This window comes from Heptranchias perlo, chromosome 19, assembly GCF_035084215.1.
Source record: "Heptranchias perlo isolate sHepPer1 chromosome 19, sHepPer1.hap1, whole genome shotgun sequence".
NCBI classification, from domain to species: Eukaryota; Metazoa; Chordata; class Chondrichthyes; order Hexanchiformes; family Hexanchidae; genus Heptranchias; species Heptranchias perlo.
In genome coordinates, this window is record NC_090343.1 from 45,026,267 (window position 1) to 45,045,562 (window position 19,296).

Consider the following 19,296-nt stretch of genomic DNA (forward strand, 5'->3'; position numbering starts at 1 on the left):
CTATGAAGAACACTGGGATGTTTTTCTACGTTAAAGGCGCTATATAAATGTAAGTTGTTGTCGCAACCAGCCGGGCAGGAAAGCCACAGGGTCGGGTGCAATGCCAGTTTCACACTCAGCCCAATATTACTCTTCAGTGACTAAAATCGGGCAGGGTATAAAACCAGTTAATAGAGTAGATTTTCCTGGGGCTGCACTTAAACATAGCAAATATTGGGAAATCTTGTGTGTCAGCCGCGGTTCAGTGGTAGCACTATCGCCCGAGTCAGAAGGTTGTGGGTTCAAGCCCCACTCCAAAGATTTGAGTGCATAATCTAGGCTGACACTCCAGTGCAGTACTGAGGGAGTGCTGCACTGTCGGAGGTGCCGCCTTTCATAGGAATGTTAAGCCGAGGCCCCATCTGCCCTCATAGGCGGACGTAAAAGATCCCATGACACTAGTCGAAGAAGAGCAGGGGAGTTCTCCCTAGTGTGCTGGCCAATACTTATCCCTCAAAACTAAATCTAAAGCAGATGATCTGGTCATTAATTTCATTGCTGTTTTTGGGACCTAGCTGTGAGCAAATTGGCTGCCACATTTCCTACATTACAACAGTGACCATGCGTCACGAGTACTGAATTGGTTGTAAAGCGCTCTGGAATGTCTTGAGGTTGTGAAAGGCGCTGTACAAATGCAAGTTCTTTCTTTCACATGGCTGTAAAAGGAACCCGCCTGATTCCTCCAATTAAATGAGTGGAGGAAAGGCAGGAAAGTCAGGCACTTGAACCGGCCCGATTCTTACATTTGCAATGCGCCCGGGCGAAGACCAAGAAAGTCTCCTCCAATGTCTCCACACAACACACAAGTGGGGGGAAAAAATTCCTTCTAGTTTACATTTTGGAAATATCTAGTCAACCTGCTAAAGAACAAACAGACTTGTCCAGAAAACTGGCAATCCGAGTGATCTTTGCTGCTGCAAGTGGAAATATTATTCCAGTCCTCAGCACAGATCATGATAAGCATTTTAAAAAAAAGTGAAATTGTGACTGGCCAATGGATGTTCCACCTCCAGGGTTGGATATAGGCATATGCCAAAGCTCTAATAACAAACTGACATTCCAAATGGAGTCTCTAGAGTGATTAAAGGTGACTTGGGCACAGGAACAGGAGTAGGCCATTCAGCTCCCCGAGCCTGTTTTGCTATTCAATTAGATCAGGGCTGATCTGCACCTCAACTCCATTTATCTGCCTATACTCCATATCCCTTGATACCCTTACCTAATAAAAATCTGATCAATCTCTGTCTTGAAAGCTTCAACTGAACCCCAGCATCCACAATCTTTAGAGGGAAGAGTGTTCCAGATTTCTACTACCCTTTGTGTAAAGAAGTGCTTTCTGAATTCACTCCTGAATGGCCTAGCTCTAATTTTAAGATTATGCCTTCTAGTTCTGGATTTCCCCACCAGGAAAGAGATTGTATTTATTGACCCTATTGGATCCTTCTATCAATTTAAACACCTCGATCAGATCACCCCTCAATCTTCTATGCTCAAGGGAATACAAGCCAAGGTTTCGCAACCCGTCCTCATAATTTAACCTTTCAACCCCCAGCATCATTCTGGTGAATCTGCACTGCCCAACACAAGTCATTAATTCATTTACTGGTAGAAGTAGATCACCATCTTGACAAAGTCATGTGTGTAAATACATCACATTTACAAAGCATGCTAGTGAGGTCTAGGGACAGTTCACCAGTTACTGCTTTCCCCACTTTGACTTCCTGCATCGAATACTGAAATCCTGAAAAAAAGTTAAAAGATGCGATTCTGAACAGACTGCTAGGTTTGGAATCCTGCTCCCTATGGAGCACAGCTTCTCCTTTCCTTCCCTCAGAACAGCAAGTTAGCAAAGCCTGAGAAAAACTGAGTTGGGTTCGCCAGCATTGTTCTGGTACTCTGACTTCTAAATGCAGAAGTTTACTGCAGTAGACTTAATTTGCTGAATTGCAGCATTTCCTACTATATCAGCACAATTCTGAGAAGCTTTCGGACTTTGATTTTCCCTGAATCAGCACGTGGCTATTTGCATAATCTCCCAATCCGCTTCAGTTTTCATCTGCAATGTTGGAACCAAGGTCATCACCCAAGGAAAATTTTTCTTCCCTTTCCCACTTGACCCACAGATGTTGCACAATAACCCAATATAGCTCATAATTTACAAGACCAGGCAAGGCCACCACACATCCTTTCCCACAGAAGCAGCCACAGAAGCACAAATAACTCAACAACTATCATTGGACATGCTGACTTGGAAGATTAATAAGATCAAGTGGATAAGGCCAGATTTTCATCCCTTACCTCCAGGGGTCGAGGAGCAGGAACAGGAGTGCCCCCCCCACCCCACCCCATCCCATCCTCCCGGCCCTTTGGCAATGCAGTTAAATAAGTTTCCAAAATGGAAAGTGGGTCTTTTAGGGCATGGAAAGAAATTTAAGTAAACCTGGGACCTACCTGCCTTTCTATCACCACATTTCCAGGCCATGGGAGCCATCTCTTTGCCAGATTTTCCATGCTTCCCTCCTCCTCCGCTATAACCATTTACACCACCTCTGGACCCATCGTTTGTTTCTATACTTGTCTCATTATCATCTCTTTTTGCCTTGCACCATCATCACTTTCATCATTTGATCACTCCTGCCCTCCACCCTACCACAGTCCTTCTACTCTTGTTCGTTTCCTGCCCCCTTCTCCCTCACTCTATTTGCTTAAAAACTGTTAAATCTCTAACATCATCCCGTTCTGATGAAAGGTCATCGACCTGAAATATTAACCCCATTTCTCTCCCCACAGATGCTGCCTGACCTGCGGACTGTTTTCCAGCATTTTCTGTTTTTTAGTTCAGATTTCCAGCATCCGCAGTATTTTTGCTTTCGTTTAAGAAATTTAAGGAAAATGGTTTGCAACTTTAAAAACAGGCCAGGATGTATTAGACAAAAATAAAACATTAGAATGGGGAGAAACAAAAGAAAGGGCAAGCAATTAGAATTAATGTTTAAAATACATTACAATTAAATTGCACACTTAAAATACTATTTCAACTAATGGGCTAATTAAGCTAATGCTTCAGTAGCTTTATTACTGTAATAATAATGTTTTGTTTCAGCCTCTGTGTGGGAGCTGAAAAATGTTAAAAATAATAGTCATCCAGGGAGCCTGGAATTTCATGGACTTGCCAGCAGTCGTAGGAGTCGGAAAGCAATGGAAAAATGACCAACTACATAAAGTCACTTAATATGCAAAGCAAGCGACCGCATTAAAGGGGGATGCAACTGAGCCTACAGCCTAAGCACAGGGCAAAATAAAGTGCAGGTGAAAATGTAGTGTGCAAATAAATACCGACTCCTATGGACAGCAGTGCCATAGAGCTACCGGTTGCACTATGGCAGGGGTGGGACACAGGAGTCTGAGCTCAGGATCTCTGCAATACTATGGAGGCTGGGGGGGGTGCAGGGGAAGATAGAAAATAGGAAGTGTCATCTTTGGGCAACTGTTTCTTGCCTCCTAGCTACCCATTCAAGAGCAGGATTGGCAGGGATCCAGAGGCAGATCGGGTGCCTGCCACTCATCTGCAGGTTGCACACATGGTCTCAAGAAAATTGGGAAGAAAAGAGAGGCATTCATACCCTCACAATGATTATAACAAATAAATAAATTATAAAAGTTCTGGCTACAGATTCAAATTACATCAGACAAGAAAACTGCCAAACCAATTGGCATGCAACTCCCTTGAAATGCCATTAACATTTTTACAATGAATTCCGGATAAATGTCCTCATCCAAATAAGGAATTCCAAAGTACCATTCACTCCCATTATAAAGAATTCCTAGTTTCAACAGAACACAGAGGCAGGGATTCAACTGTGCTGCACTTGCCAGGAGGATCAGTCGACAGAACAGTTCCTGTGAATGGACAGACTGTGTTGTTGACTTTCACAAGTAAAATTGATCTTACAGGCCATCTCTACCCTCAAAAGACTTGAGCTAGAATCCCTCTGAAATATAATCCAAACAGCAGTACAAGTGGCCAGGGCTCCTGTTCCTCATCATAACCCAGCAAGACTTGCATTTATATTGCGCCTTTCACAACCAGGACGTCCCAATCCGCTTTACAGCCAATTAAATATTTTTGAAGCGTAGTCACTGTTGTAATGTAGGGAAACACAGCAGCCAATTTGCACACAGCAAGGTCCCACAAACAGCAATGAGATAAAGACCAGATAATCTGTTTTTAGTGACGTTGGTTGAAAGATAAATAGCGGCCAGGACAACGGGTAGAACTCCCCTGCTCTTTTTCGAAATAGTACCATGGGAACATTTGCATCCACCTGAGGGGGCAGACGGGGCCTCAGTCCAAAAGACAGTGCAGCGCTCCCTCAGTACTGCACTGGAGTGTCAGCCTAGATTTTGCACTCAAGTCCCTGGAGTAGGACTTGAAACCACGACCTTCTGACTCAGAGGCGAGAATGCTACCAAATGAGCCACAGCTGACAGCCACGCTGGAAGTGCACGTGCATGGCCATCAGGCAAGGACAGGATTGAACTCAGCTAAGGTGCCCCCTTGTAGTCTAGTAGCCCAGCAACATTATTGACAAGGCTCACAAATAAACGAGGGTCACTTAGGCAAGGTACCAGAGGTCAACAAGGAAGGAGTCAAAACCTCCAGAAGGGGAGTGGAGAAAAGTTGGTGAAAAGTGAAAATAAAAAAATGCTCTGCCCAGTGAGAAGCTGAGCTAGCTGACTAGGCTGGAGTGAGGCAGCAGCTGGAGTGCTACAACATACCTCCTCAGCACATCTGGGCTGGGGGAGCCCTAGGATGAACTAGGGTTCCCACTCACTGATTGCTAGAAAGTGACCCCTTTAAAGTCCCTGTACATTGATTAAAGATGTGTCTCAGAATTTGTCTTGGCTCTAACTCCCTACTCAGGCAAATAGCATGGCAACACACTGCCTTGGCTCATATGTAAAGAATGGCCACTTGGGTGAAGTGCTGGAAAGCTGCCATCACCTGCTTCCTAGCAAGAGGGGGAGGCCAGCAAATGTAGCAATCCACATCGTAGTCACTGACAGGAACATGGGAACGTCAGTAGGCCATTCAGCCCCTCAAACCTGTTCCACCATTCAGCCATGATCTGATTGATCTGTATCTTAACTCCATTTACCCACCTTGGTTCAGTAACCCTTAACACCCTTACCTAACAAAAATCTACCAACCTCAGATTTTAAAGTTTCAACTGAGCCCCCAGCCTCAACAGTTTTTTGGGGAGGAAGAGAGTTCCAGATTTCCACTACCCTTTGTGAAGAAGTGCTTCCTGACATCACCCCTGAACAAGCTAGCTCTAATTTTAAGCTTATGCCCCCTTGTTCTGGACTCTCCCACCAGAGGAACACTTTGCACAAAGTCTCAAGAATTTTTTTTTTAAATGACATATCTTCTAATTTATCACAGAACTATTCGAGTCAAACTCCAACCTCCAGTTCTAAACGTGCCTCCAAGGAGCTCCGTTTCCTGTTCCGTCAAGAACTTCATTTCCACTCAACAACTCCTCTCTCTCGCCCAATTCCAAAGATCTGAATACTGTTTCCAAATTTAAAAAGATGGTTCTTCCAGCATCTTTTGTATTCTTGGAGACAAGAAAAAAATACTTGCCATCTTATAGATGTTTCTTTCAACTTTCCCTCCAACATTTTCTCTCTGTCATAACATTTTTAAATCTCTTCTATTAGTCAGTGCTGCTGAATGAACAACCTTCCCTTGTTCCTCCTAAGCTGCAAATACACATCCCTACATACTCTTCCTCATCCCTGCATTATCACCACATTGAAATCAAGGCTCATCACATCAACTCCTACTCTTAACTCATTCTTTCCCATGACCTCAAAACTGTTGGGACCACTCACCTCCTTCAGTCTTCCCTTCTTCCTACAATCATCAAGACTTTTAAAACTCAAACCTAACATCATCTAATCACCACTTCCCAATGTAGCTCACCTTCTCTTTCACACTTTTAACCTTGGTACTAACCTATACTACAGGTATTAGTCCAGTCACCTAAATTTCTCACTAGAAAAATCTAAATATATTAAAAGTCTGCTCATACTTCCTATCAATTTTTTCTGTTATAAATTCCTATACCCACATTTATAATGGAAACTACCTATGTAAACTTGCTATGCTGTAATTACACCCTCCCACCATGAGAGGCACTGCACCACCACTAACAGGACAGAGCAAGTTTTCATAGGCAATTCCCTTTATAAATTTCTTATGTAGCTAATCTGCCCCTGTTCACCATCAAACAATTTTAAATAATGCTGGTCAATCTTCCATGGTGTTACATGTGGGGTGTGAAGATGGTGTAGTCTTTAAGTGAAGTCAGGATAGATGATGGGGGTTAATTTGTACAGATTTAATTCAATCCTCACTTTAAAGTCATTCAATCTGGCCTTATTTCTGAATTGCCATTATAAATTCCCATGTCCACATTTATAAAGGGAATTGCCTATGAAAACTTGTTATTCTGTACAAATTAACCCCCATCCTCTATCCTGACTTCACTTAAAGACTACACCATCTCCACACCCCACATGTAACACCATGGAAGATTGACCAGCATTATTTAAAACTGTTTGATGGTGAACAGGGGCAGAGTCTAATTCAAATCCTTTTTGCAGGAATTTTCAAAATGGTGGCCTAGCACCTCTGGGGGATAAAAAAGGTAAAACCTTCTGATTGAGGGGAACATCAAAGTACTTTCCACACTTCCAAGTTCATCATTTGAATATTTCATCTATCAAAACACTTCACTCTCACCCCCCTTTGACACACACGTGATAAATTCAGTCTTGAATTAGATGCAGCTCAGAATTTTTCGACATGTGCATCAAAACACAGAATAAAACTGTTCCACTTGATCCTTTCAAGTAGCCTGCACACACACACATATATATACACATGAGAAAAATGCAAAAATACATTTGAAATATGCTACACCTAAGAGCTTGTGTTGTAATTTTCCAGCATCAGCCTCTCCATATGGCTGCAAAACAGCTTCTGCCTCCCTCTTGCAGGTGTGAATCATTCTCCTGTCCTTGCTGTGACTACACTTACAAACACACACACTATTTTTCGTCTAATTAAATAATTCCTCTGGATGATTATTCATTCCCTTTGTGGTAATATCTCCATCCCAAGGCTGTTCTGCTTCCCTTAGGACAAGCTTATTATTATTTTTAAACTTTATCTAATAAGAAGGACATCAACATCAGGACACAATTTTTCCACTGGTAGTGAATACCTCTTGAGGAAATTACACACACGCATTTTTTTTTTGGCGGGGGGGGGGGGGGGGGGGGGGGTTTGTTCCTTTTGAAGAACAGTTGTTTTTTAAATTAAATCAAACAACCCCGATTTGCAACCCTGCTACAGGGATAGAGTGTTGTCTGAATGAGCCAGTTGCACTACTGCGGGAGGAGGAGGAGGAGGAGGAGGAGGAGGAAACACAGCATTAATATCCAGGAACATCCTTCAGCCTCCACCTGCATCTTACCTGAGCTCGGTCCGGCTGCAGCCCCTGCCCTGAGGAAAGCCCCCCAGTCCTCTCTCTCTCTCCGGCTCTGCCTCTCTTGCTACACTGCTCCGCTACACTGCTCCGCTACCCTGCTCCGCGAGCTCGGGTCCCTGTGGGGCAAGGCGGGACTCGCCGCCGAGCCAAACCTTCCCATTGGCCCAGCCCTCCCCCGCGGGGCGCTGTCAATCGCCCGAGACGGCCCGAAGCTGGAATCCGATTGGTCCAACCCGCTGTCAATCATTTCTCTGTTGCAAAGGGGTGCTTGGCGACGTTTTACTGTAAACACTAATTAAAGCGAAACGCAGCGCCCGCAAAGTTATCATATATTATTGGATATTGATGTATACTCTGAACGGTTTATTCAGGTTAAAATAGACGGTGGCGAATTAATGGCTTAAAACACCTAATTTTAATTGCAAAGTCAATCTCCGGGATTTAATAGTGAACACCTCTAAATATTCATTTATAAAGAAATAAACAAATAGATGAATTTAAGGGGAAGCTAAATAATCACATGAGGGAGAAAGGAATGCTGATCGGGTTAGATGATGAGGGGTGGGAGGAGGCTCGTGTGGAGCATAAACATCAGCATAGAACTGTGGGCCGAATGACCTGCTCCTGTGCTGTACATTCTGTGTAATATGATATGTTGTTAAAGAAAGACCTGCATTTACATATACTCTCATGTCCTCACCATATCCCAAAGTGCTCCATAGCCAATGAATTATGTTTGAAGTGTGGTTACCGTTTCGCAATGAATTTCCACACAAATAGCCAAACAGCAATGCGATAAATGACCAGACAATGTGTGTCAGTTGAAGGATGAATTTTGACCAGGACACTTCATGCTCTTCTTCAAATAGTGCCATGGGATCTTTACCATCTGGCTGCAAAGGGCAATGGGGCCTCAGTTTAAACATCTCAGCTGAAAGACAGCACCTCCAACACTGCAGCGTTCCTTCAGTACTGCACTGAAGTGTCAGCTTGCATTAGACACTCAAGCCCTGGAGCAGGATGTAAACCCACAACCTTCTGACTCACAAGTAAGAATGTTACCTCAGAGCCAAGCTGACACTTTAAACATTAATAAATGGTAGACAGGACTCCCAGAGAATACCATAGTGAATTCTATGTGCACAGGAAAACACACTTTCAATGTGTTGTACACAGAGACAGCTTTCCCACACCCCCTATCATTTTCTCTATTGGACAATGCAACAATCCAATTTAAGATCAATGGTGGACCGTGGTATGGAAGGGCAGTTTTTCTTATATTAATTAGCAAAATAATAATAATTCTGAATGGCACACAATTTATCATTTAGCTATACACCACCATAGTTTCAATGTTTCAATATGCTACCAACTGAGTCAGAAGGATGTGGGTTCAAGCCCCAGCCCATGTCTTGAGATTAATATCTAGGCTGATGCTCCAGTGCAGGACAGAGGGAGTGCTGCATTGTCAGAGGTGCCATGCTTCAGATGAGACTGAGACCCCATTTGCCTGCTCCAGTGGTTCAGGTGGATGTTAAAGATCCCATGGAATTATTCGAAAAAGAGCAAGGAGATTTCCCATTGTCCTAGCCAACATACCTCCCCCATCAACCACCATCAAAATCAGATTAACTGTTCATTCATCTCATTGCTGTTTATGGAATCCTACTATATACAGAATGGCTGCTACAAGCATAGTAACAGTCACTGCAATTGTATGTGAGGAGCTTTGAGATGTTTCTGAGGCAAACATAGAGAGTGACACAAACATAGAGAAAGACAAACATACAGAGAGAATCGGGTATGATAGCATAGTGGTTATGTTACTGGACTAGTAATCCAGCAGTCTGGATGAATAATCCAGAGGTATGAGTTCAAATTCTCGTCATAGCAGCTGGGGAATTTTAATTCAATTAATTAAATAAAAATCTGGAATTAAAATACTAGTATCAGTAATGGTGGCCATGAAACTACCAGATGGTCATAAAAACCCATCTGGTTCACTAATGACCTTTAGGGAAGGAAACCTGCCGTCCTTACCTGGTCTAGCCTACATGTGACTCCAGACCCACAGCAATGTGGTTGATTCTTAATTGCCCTCTGAAATGGCCTAGCAAACCATTCAGTTGTACAATCTCGCTACAAAAAGTCAAAATAAAAATTAAACCGGACGTACCACTAGGCAACGGACACGACAATGGCAAACCAAGCCCAGTTGACCCTGCAAAGTCCTCCTCACTAACATCTGGGGACTTGTGCCAAAATTGGGAGAGCTGTCCCACAGACTAGTCAAGCAACAGCCTGACATAGCCATACTCACAGAATCATACCTTTCAGCCAACGTCCCAGACTCTTCCATCACCATCCCTGGGTATGTCCTGTCCCACCGGCAGGACAGACCCACCAGAGGTGGCGGTACAGTGATATACAGTCAGGAGGGAGTGGCCCTGGGAGTCCTCAACATTGACTCTGGACCCCAAGAAATCTCATGGCATCAGGTCAAACATGGGCAAGGAAACCTCCTGCTGATTACCACCGACCGTCCTCCCTCAGCTGATGAATCAGTCCTCCTCCATGTTGAGCACCACTTGGAGGAAGCACTTAGGGTATAGGGTAGCAAGGGCACAGAATGTACTCTGGGTGGGGGACTTCAATGTCCATCACCATGAGTGGCTCGGTAGCACCACTACTGACTGAGCTGGCCGAGTCCTGAAGGACAGAGCTACCAGACTGGATCCTGCGGCAGGTGGTGAGCGAACCAACACGAGGGGAATAACTTACTTGACTTCGTCCTCACCAATCTACCTGTCGCAATTGCATCTGTACATGACAGTTATTGGTAAGAGTGACCACCGCACAGTCCTCATGGAGATGAAGTCCTGTCCTTGCACTGAGAACACCATCCAACGTGTTGTGTGGCACTACCACCGTGCTAAATGGGATAGATCTAGCAGCTCAAAACTGAGCATCCATGAGGTGCTGTGGGCCATCAGCAGCAGCAGAATTGTATTCCAGCACAATCTGTAACCTCATGGCCCGGCATATTCCTCACTCTACCATAACCAACAAGCCAGGGCATCAACCCTGGCTCAATGAGGAGTGTAGAAGAGCATGCCAGGAGCAGCACCAGGCATACCTAAAAATGAGGTGCCAACTTGGTGAAGCTACAACTCAGGACTACATGCATGCTAAACAGCAGAAGCAGCATGCTGTAGACAGAGCTAAGCGATTCCACAACCAACGGATGAGATCAAAGCTCTGCAGTCCTGCCATATCCAGTCATGAATGGTGGTGGACAATTAAACAACTAACGGAAGGAGGAGGCTCTGTAAACATCCCCATGCTTAATGATGGCGGAGTCCAGCACGTGAGTGCAAAAGGCAAGGCTGAAGTGTTTGCAACCATCTTCAGCCAGAAGTGCTGAGTGGATGATACATCTTGGCGTCCTCCTGATATCCCCACCATCACAGAAGCCAGTCTTCAGCCAATTCGATTCACTCTACGTGATATAAAGAAACGGCTGAGTGCACTGGATACAGCAAAGGCCAAGGGCCCTGACTACATCCCGGCTATAGTGCTGAAGACTCGTACTCCAGAACTAGCTGCGCCTCTAGCCAAGCTGTTCCAGTACAGCTACATCACTGGCATCTACCCGACAATGTGGAAAATTGCCCAGGTATCTCCTGTCCACAAAAAGCAGGACAAATCCAATCTGGCCAATTACCGCCCCATCAGTCTACTCTCAATCATCAGCAAAGTGATGGAAGGTGTCGTCGACAGTGCCATCAAGCGGCACTTACTCACCAATAACCTGCTCACCGATGCTCAGTTTGGGTTCCGCCAGGACCACTCGGCTCCAGACCTCATTACAGCCTTGGTCCAAACATGGACAAAAGAGCTGAATTCCAGAGGTGAGGTGAGAGTTACTGCCCTTGACATCAAGGCAGCATTTGACCGAGTGTGGCACCAAGGAGCCCTCGTAAAATTGAAGTCAATGGGAATCGGGGGAAAACTCTCCAGTGGCTGGAGTCATACCTAGCACAAAGGAAGATGGTAGTGGTTGTTGGAGGCCAATCATCTCAGCCCCAGGACATTGCTGCAGGAGTTCCTCAGGGCAGTGTCCTAGGCCCAACCATCTTCAGCTGCTTCATCAATGACCTACCCTCCATCATAAGGTCAGAAGTGGGGATGTTCGCTGATGATTGCACAGTGTTCAGTTCCATTCGCAACCCCTCAAATAATGAAGCAGTCCGAGCCCGCATGCAGCAAGACCTGGACAACATCCAGGCTTGGGCTGATAAGTGGCAAGTAACATTCGCGCCAGACAAGTGCCAGGCAATGACCATCTCCAACAAGAGAGAGTCTAACCACCTCCCCTTGACATTCAAAGGCATTACCATCGCCGAATTCCCCACCATCAACATCCTGGGGGTCACCATTGACCAGAAACTTAACTGGACCAGCCATATAAATACTGTGGCTACAAGAGCAGGTCAGAGGCTGGTTATTCTGTGGCGAGTGACTCACCTCCTGACTCCCCAAAGCCTTTCCACCATCTACAAAGCACAAGTCAGGAGTGTGATGGAATACTCTCCACTTGCCTGGATGAGTGCAGCTCCAACAACACTCAAGAAGTTCAACACCATCCAGGACAAAGCAGCCCGCTTGATTGGCACCCCATCCACCACCCTATACATTCACTCCCTTCACCACCGGCGCACTGTGGCTGCAGTGTGTACCATCCACAGGATGCACTGCAGCAACTCACCAAGGCTTCTTCAACAGCACCTCCCAAACCCGCGACCTCTACCACCTAGAAGGACAAGGGCAGAAGGCACATGGGAACAACACCACCTGCACGTTCCCCTCCAAGTCACACACCATCCCGACTTGGAAATATATCGCCGTTCCTTCATCATCGCTGGGTCAAAATCCTGGAACTCCCTTCCTAACAGCACTGTGGGAGAACCTTCACCACACGGACTGCAGCGGTTCAAGAAGGGGGCTCATCACCATCTTCTCAAGGGCTATTAGGGATGGGCAATAAATGCCGGCCTCGCTAGCGACGCCCACATCCCATGAACGAATAAAAAAAAATAGAGTGTCCCTCTGGGTGCATTATTCTCCATGAAGGCCCCTCTGGTTGTATTATTCCCCATGCAAACTCCTCTGGTTGCATTATTCCCTTGCAGATTCCTCTGCATGCACTGTCACCCATACAGTCTCCTCTGGGTGCATTATTTGCCATGCAGCCTCCTCTGGGTGCTTTATTCACCATGCAGACTGCTCTGGGTGCACTGTGCATTCACTATGGGTGTAGTCTCTAATCCCAGTGCATTATTCCCTAAGCTGGCTCCCAGGGACAGTGCACCCAGGGGAGACTACATTAGTGTGCCGTCAGCCCCGTTGGTCCCCCACCCTGTCTCTTGATCAACTACAGTGACTGATGTAAAAGGGGACTCCCCGGGTCTGACCCTGTAACAACTTCAGTCTGGCAAACAAAAAAGGTTGATCCCTAGTTATGTTGGAGCCTTCAGCCAGGGTTTACTGAGTTACTGGTGTCTGAAGACCAGAAGGCCTGTCAGAGAGGCAGCTCCAGTAACAGCAGTTTTTAATGGTAAACTTTTTCTAAATGAGCAGTTGGATAGCAGCATTTCACTGCCCATCTGTATAAAATTAGAGCCCCTGCCTTCTATAATTAGTCCCTGCTCCGAATATTACAGGTGTCATTCTACAGGAACAGGAGCTGCAAGTGCCTTCCCTGAGATGCACATTTAGTTTTCAGAATTAGATTTTTTTATATAATTGAGAATTTAAACTTCATTTTGACAGAAGGCAGATGGTTCTATAGATCTGTCTGCTATGAAACATCCCCACCTAGTGGATTATCTGGGAAGTACTCACATTCATTGTTCACGTACGGCTGGACTGTAACCTAATCATCTACAAACCTTAACGTCGTTAGCTATGCTGTAAAAGGGAGGACAGTCCAAAGCACTTTACAGCCAATGAAGTACTGTTGAGGTGTAGTCACTGTTGTAATGTAGGAAATGCAGCAGCCAATTTGCACACAGCAAGGTCCCACAAACAGCAATGAGATAAATGACCAGATAATCCAGATAATCTGTTTTAGCATTTGGTTGAGGTATAAATATTGGCCAGGACACCGGGACTCCCCTGCTCTTCTTCAAAATAATTGTAAACAATTTTACAACACCAAGTTATAGTCCAGCAATTTTATTTTAAATTCACAAGCTTTCGGAGGCTACCTCCTTCCTCAGGTGAACGATGCGGAAATGAAGTCCTCGAAATGAAGTCGCATTTATAATTCACAGAACAATGCTGGTGATAACAGACAGTTTTTTCAACTGCCCGTTGCCAAGGCAATCAGTGTGCAGACAGACAGGTGTTACCTGCCAGGTCTCAGAATATACAAATCACCAAAAAAAACAACAAACAAAAAAAAAACAGAGATAGAGAGGTAGAAACATAGAAAAGACAGCAACTGACCCGTTATATTAAAAACAGATAACATTTGTTCGCTGGTGGGGTAACGTGTAGCGTGACATGAACCCAAGATCCCGGTTGAGGCCGTCCTCATGGGTGCGGAACTTGGCTATCAATTTCTGCTCGACGATTTTGCGTTGTCGTGTGTCTCGAAGGCCGCCTTGGAGTACGCTTACCCGAAGGTCGGTGGCTGAATGTCCTTGACTGCTGAAGTGTTCCCCGACTGGGAGGGAACCCTCCTGTTTGGCGATTGTTGCGCGGTGTCCGTTCATCCGTTGTCGCAGTGTCTGCATGGTCTCGCCAATGTACCATGCTCCGGGGCATCCTTTCCTGCAACGTATGAGGTAGACAACGTTGGCCGAGTCACAGGAGTATGAACCATGCACCTGGTGGGTGGTGTCCTCTCGTGTGATGGTGGTATCTGTGTCGATGATCTGGCATGTCTTGCAGAGGTTACCGCGGCAGGGTTGTGTGGTGTCGTGGACGCTGTTCTCTTGAAAGCTGGGTAATTTGCTGCGAACGATGGTCTGTTTGAGGTTGGGTGGCTGTTTAAAGGCGAGTAGTGGAGGTGTGGGGATGGCCATAGCGAGGTGTTCGTCGTCATTGATGACATGTTGAAGGCTGCGGAGAACATGGCGTAGTTTCTCCGCTCCGGGGAAGTACTGGACGACAAAGGGTACTCTGTTGGTTGCGTCCCGTGTTAGTCTCCTGAGGAGGTCTATGCGATTTTTTGCTGTGGCCCGTCGGAACTGTCGATCGATGAGTCGAGCGTCATATCCCATTCTTCAAAATAGCGCACATTGGCTGCTGCATTTCCTACAATACAACAGTGATTACATTTCAAAAATATTTAATTAGCTGTAAAGCACTTTGGGGTGTCCTGAGGTCATGAAAAGCACTATATAAATGCAAGTCTTTTTTTTCTTTGTAAGGACCCTGTACTAAAATCAAGCATTGCTATCAATGTCTCCCAAACCCTATAAGCTCCTACAAATACTCATAGAAGGGAGGATGTTAAGGGACATGGAGAAAGGGCAGAGAAATAGGATCAGAAAGATAAAGAGATGACATAGGTAACAAAATGGTGGGGCAGGCTCGTTGGGGACAAATAGCCTACTCTTGTTTCTATGTTCCTAACCCTTAAACCATCTCAGGGGAGTGATTGTAAAATAGTAACTGAATTATTAAGAGAAAAAAGTACATGTTTGCAAGATATTTTTCAGCATTTGCAGGCATTTCTTGTCCTTTAAGCAGTGTGATTTTAAACATTGGTGGATCCTGTAATATATCTAACTAACTAACTAAATTCCCGTCTGTCAGCTCAGCAGTGACGATAAATTCCCTCTACTGTTGTGAACTAGCCTGGCCAATTCAGGCATCTGTATCCTTTCTGTGGCAAGTCACTCTTGACATTGTCTATCCAACACTTCCTTACTCTTCCTCGCTCCTTGTTCCGTCTACCTCTGTGTGCAGGGCCATGAAAGGTGTTCTAGCTGTTTCTATTCTTGAAATGTGCCCAAACCACCCCTGTCGTCTTTCTTGGGTCTTCTGTATAAGTGTTGTTCCTTGTCCAAGCCGTGTTCTTATTATATCACTCTTTGAATCCTGGATACTCCCAGTATTCCTCTCAGCCAACTCATCGCTGCTGTTAGTATTCTTGCTCGTCCACTTTTTTCATGTTCTAACACTCAGATTCGTATAAAAATATGGGGATAACTATCACTCCATGAACTCTTACCTTCCTTTTTACCTAAATATCTTTAGTCTTTCATATCCTGCTTAATCTTCCATAAGCAGCAGAAGCAAGTCCGATCCTTCTTTTGATGTTTTTTTCGCAATTCCCATTCTCTAACACTAACCCACCAAGGTATACAGACTTTTCCACCCGTTCAACTGCACTTCCTCCAACTGTAATGTGCACATCTTCCTGATGCTTCCCAAATAGCATGAACGTTGTCTTCTTTGTGTTAATCTGTAATCCAAATTCCACGTCCACCTTATCAGTTAATCTCTCCAAATCTATTTTAGATGTTGCTATAAGGCCAATGACAACAGCAAATCTGAGATTGGTTAAAAACTTGCCACGTAAGGAGACTCCTCCAATATCATCTTTTACTGCAAAATTCATTACTGCTTCCAGTACTAGATTAAATAAATCAGTGTGCATCTTTGCTTCACCCCAACTGTTGATCTAAACAATTCTGTCAGTTTCCTCTCCACTCTAACAGTGCTCAGGGACTTGTTATGGATGTTTTCTATCAATTTGACAAGTTTCTCAGGAATACCATACATCCTCAAGGCATGCCATATCTCTACACTGTCAAAGGCCTGCAATATAATGAAACTAAATTAAACACATGAGTCGGACCAGCTGCAGCAGTCTCTAAAGGACATAAAATATAACTCATTCTTACTTTAAACTCACTTCAGAGGTTTGCATTCTGCATTTCATGGATCATAATTTACCTTTAATAGTTTTTTTTCGTAATTGAAGCTAATTAGGTAGAATTAAGTACACTCTAATTGTCCATTGAAATAAATCTGGTGATAGCCATGAACTTATGGGGCCATTATGTCCTTGTGCTATGATTCAAGATACTGTGATGCAAGGACATAAGGTAAAGGCCATTTGGCCCATTAAAACTCATCCTTCTAGTACCATATTAGGAAAAGAGTTAAGGAGAGTGACTGAGGAGTGGTTGAAGAGGTAGGTATTGAGGAGGCTTTTGAAGGTGAGCAGTGAGAGGTAAGAAAGAGGGGCTTAGTTAGAGAATTTGTGAGCACAGGGGTAATATGGTTTGGGCTTGCAGGCAGTCATTGTTACTTGTTCTCACTGCAAAAGGCAGCTTCTGTAGGCAAAGTAGACCAGAGTCAGTAGAGCAGAGGCTGTGAACTGGATGTAGGGTTGGAAGAGCATTTAGAGGTAGGGTAGAGCAATGGTCATTGAGGCATTTATAAATGAAAAGAAAGAACTTGTATTTATATCGCGCCTTTCATGACCTCGGGACATCCCAATGCGCTTTACAGCAAATGAAGTACTTCTGAAATGTAATCACTGTTATGTAGGAAATGTGGCAGCCAATTTGTGCACAGCAAGGTCCCACATAATGACCAGATAACCTGTTTTAGTGATGTTGGATAAATATTGACCAGGACATTGGGGAGAACTCCCCTGCTCTTCTTTGAAATAGTGGGATCTTTTACGCCCACCTGAGAGGGCAGACTTGGACCAAAAGACAGCACCTCCAACAATGCAGCATTCCCTCAATACTACACTGAAGTATCAGCCTAGATTTTGTGTTCAATTCCCTGGTGTAGGACTGGAACCCACAATCTTCTAGACTCAGAGGTGAGTGTGTTACCCACTGAGCCACAGCTGACAGCAAGGAGTAGAATTTTTAAATCTGTGTGCTGGGGAGCTACTGGAGGTTGACAAAGACAGGGGTATTAAGTGGGCTGGGGTTAATACAAGGTTGGCTGTGGGCACTGGAGTTCTGGATAACTCTGTGTTTCTGCAGGGTGCAGCTTTGGAGACCGACAAGGAGAGCATTGGAAAAATCAAGGCTGGAGATGCCAAAACTGGATGAGGTTGTAAATGGCAGTGGGGATGAGGTAGCGATGGATGCAGCCATGGAAACGAAAGTCTTCATGATGTAAGGTTTGAAGCTGAGCTCAGGATTGAACATGGCACCAAAGCTGCGTATTTTAGGGTTTAGCCTGAGCAAGCAACTGGCAAGGAGGTGGAATCGCAGATTAAGCTGCACAGCTTCTGGCAGAAACCCAACAGGATGTCTTCAATAATGCCAGTGTTTAGCTGGAGGAGGTTCTCATCCACGGTTTGATTTTGGCGCAGGTAGTTGGACAACACAGCAACAGTCATGAAGTCCAGCTGGTGGCAGAGAGGCAAAGCTGAGCCTGGTGAGCATACAGGTGGAAGCTGAACCCATGTCAATAGGTAACGGTGTTGAGGAGCAGCACGTAGAAGAGGAAAAGGGGAGTGCCAAGGATGGACACTTGGACATACTAGGCATGACCATAGGAGAAGAAGCCATTGCAGGAGATGCATTTGGCCACATTGAACCAGTATGAGTGGAACCACGAAAAGGTGGTGTCGCAGAGGTTGACCAGAGGAAAGGTAGTACGGAAAGATGGAGTGTCAACCATATTGAAAGCTGAGGAGGACTAGGATTTGGTCAGGCCCAAGGTGTTGATGTATTCATCAGGATGACATCATGGAAGGGGAGGCTCTTGTTCATATTGGAGCAGGGTGATAGAGAGTGGCTGAGTAGGAGGGGGACCCACAGGAGAAAAGGGGATGGGGAGGAGGTTCAAGAAGCTTACCTTTAGGTATGAATTGAATGGGATGTGCATCAGGAGAAGAGGATGAGGCAAGTGATCTTGCCTTCAGGGTAGACAGTGGTGGATGTTGTGCTGGGCAAGGTGGAGGATGTTTACGTCGGAACACAGGGAAACCATAGGTTTTTTTATGAGGTACTTGAGCCTGGGAGAGTGGCAGTGAAGGAGATTAATGGGGGAGTAATGACAGGTGGGGGGGGGGATTTGAAAAGGACTTGATGCAATAAGATGGAGGCGAGATGGGAAGTGTTAAGGAAAGAAATCAGAAGGGGGTGGCGGGATAATGAAGAGGGGAACAGAGTGGGACTGAGACACAGTCACAAAGAAAGGGAGTGAGATTGGAACCAGAGCAGCAGCCAACACGTTCATATAAGTGGACACAGAGTGGTAGCTTCAAATCACATGACAAACTGTGAGCTCAGTTATACATGATGATAAGAGTGTGAGATATAGCTTGAGGATGGTGGTCAAAGTACAGGACCCGCCTGACTGTTGGATTCCACGTCTACCTGGCAGTCAAAGTCCAGCATGATGGTTGGAATCTGGACCCTGCATAGTAATCTGACCCCACGCATCAGATTGTTCCAAACATTTAACAATAGAATTAGAATAAAAAAGAAAAGAAAGAAAGACTTGCATTTATATAGCGCCTTTCATGACCTCCGGACATCCCAAAGTGCTTTACGGCTAATGAAGTACATATTTGAAGTGTAGTCACTGTTGTAATGTAGGAAACGCAGCAGCCAATTTGTGCACAGCAAGATCCCACAAAGAGCAATGAGATAATGAACAGGAAATCTGTTTTTAATGATGTTGGTTGAGGGATAAATAT

The 19,296-nt window shown here is 44.9% G+C and overlaps 1 protein-coding gene across 2 annotated transcripts in view; it reads right to left on the reverse strand.

Annotated features, from left to right (window-relative positions):
- Nucleotides 1–7,714, reverse strand: part of LOC137335336 (engulfment and cell motility protein 2) — a 145,884-nt gene extending 138,170 nt beyond the window's left edge. For both annotated transcript variants that reach the window (XM_068000665.1, XM_068000664.1), the window contains exon 1: nucleotides 7,587–7,714. The gene's annotated coding sequence lies outside the window, so the exon portion shown is untranslated. The remainder of the gene's footprint in view (nucleotides 1–7,586) is intronic.
- Nucleotides 7,715–19,296: the final 11,582 nt, after the last annotated feature.